Source organism: Nerophis lumbriciformis, linkage group LG01 (genome assembly GCF_033978685.3).
Source record: "Nerophis lumbriciformis linkage group LG01, RoL_Nlum_v2.1, whole genome shotgun sequence".
In the NCBI taxonomy this organism is placed as follows: domain Eukaryota; kingdom Metazoa; phylum Chordata; class Actinopteri; order Syngnathiformes; family Syngnathidae; genus Nerophis; species Nerophis lumbriciformis.
In genome coordinates, this window is record NC_084548.2 from 8602162 (window position 1) to 8603635 (window position 1474).

Genomic DNA, 1474 nt, shown 5'->3' on the forward strand with positions numbered 1-1474 from the left:
TATTAAATCGCAATTTTTGCCAGTCCTGATGTGTGTGTCCAGTTTGGTGAGTTTTGAAGCATGTTAAGGGGGTCAAATTACAGCTCAAAGAGGCAAAAGTGACTGTTTTTACAAAACTTTTGTTTTGAAAGGGGAATTTCAAACTTCCTGTTGATTTTTACTGAAAGGTGTAAGTGTATGAAATCTAGATCTAAGTGAGACGCACATAGAGGTTTTTGTTTCATGTCTCTATGACATTTCTAGTGGGAGTTACAGGCGGTTTTGTCTGTGTTTTCTTCCTAGGGGGCGCTAGAGCGCAATTTTGAGTTTTGGGGCTAGGTTTTTTAATTAGATCGCAATTTTTGCCAGTCCTGATGTGTGTGTCAAATATGGTGAGTTTTCAAGCATGTTAAGGGGGTCAAATTACAGCTCAAAGAGGCGGCGGAATAATAATTATAAAACCTTACAATTACAATAGGGTCCTCTGTCCCAATAATTCAAATAGTTTAAGTTAGATTATTGTAGGATAGTACAAAGGGGAGGCTGTCATGTCGAATGATCATGTTTTTGTTTGGCCATGTGCTGTTTGTTTTTTAGACTCTTTTTAGTTCCTGGGTGTGCACTCTTGCTTGTTTTGTTTCCATGACTACTCATTAGTTTCCCCTGTCTCACGTTTTGCACTCGCGCACCTGTCACTAATCATGTCGGTATTATCTAAGCTTCAAGTTGCCAGGCAGTCTGTCTGGCGACATCACCCTCTACACACCCTTGTTATTCATGCTGATGATAAATGATAAATGATAAATGGGTTGTACTTGTATAGCGCTTTTCTACCTTCAAGGTACTCAAAGCGCTTTGACACTACTTCCACATTTACCCATTCACACACACATTCACACACTGATGGCGGGAGCTGCCATGCAAGGCGCTAACCAGCACCCATCAGGAGCAAGGGTGAAGTGTCTTGCTCAGGACACAACGGACATGACGAGGTTGGTACTAGGTGGGGATTGAACCAGGGACCCTCGGGTTGCACACGGCCACTCTTCCACTGCGCCACGCCGTCCCAAAAGTAAGTTCCCTGAACGGGAATCGAACCCGGGCCGCGGCGGTGAGAGCGCCAAATCCTAGCCACTAGACCACCAGGGACACGACATGATCCATGCTGCTCTTTTCTCGTTCCAAGTAAGTTTTCTTTATTCATGCCATAGTTTGCAAGTTTTGTTTTATGTCCATAGTTATGCCTTTGTGCTAGTTTTGTTTTATTAGCCAAGTTTGTTCCCCGCCTTGTGCGCGCCTTTTGTTTTCACCTTTTGATAGAAAAATGTAAAGATGTTATTACCTTCACGTCGTGTCCGGTCCAGTCGCTTTGCACCACGGGAAAACAAACCACACCATAGTCCAAGTCTTGACAGACGTCGCCAGCCAGACTGCCTGGCGACTGGAAGCTTAAATAATACCGACATGATTAGTGACAGGTGCGCGAGTGCAAAAC

The 1474-nt window shown here is 44.1% G+C and overlaps 1 non-coding gene across 1 annotated transcript; it reads right to left on the bottom strand.

Annotated features, from left to right (window-relative positions):
- Positions 1–1056: 1056 nt before the first annotated feature.
- On the bottom strand, positions 1057–1128 carry trnae-cuc (transfer RNA glutamic acid (anticodon CUC)). The gene has a single exon. It is a non-coding gene; the product is annotated as a tRNA-Glu (tRNA).
- Between the last annotated feature and the right edge of the window lie 346 nt (positions 1129–1474).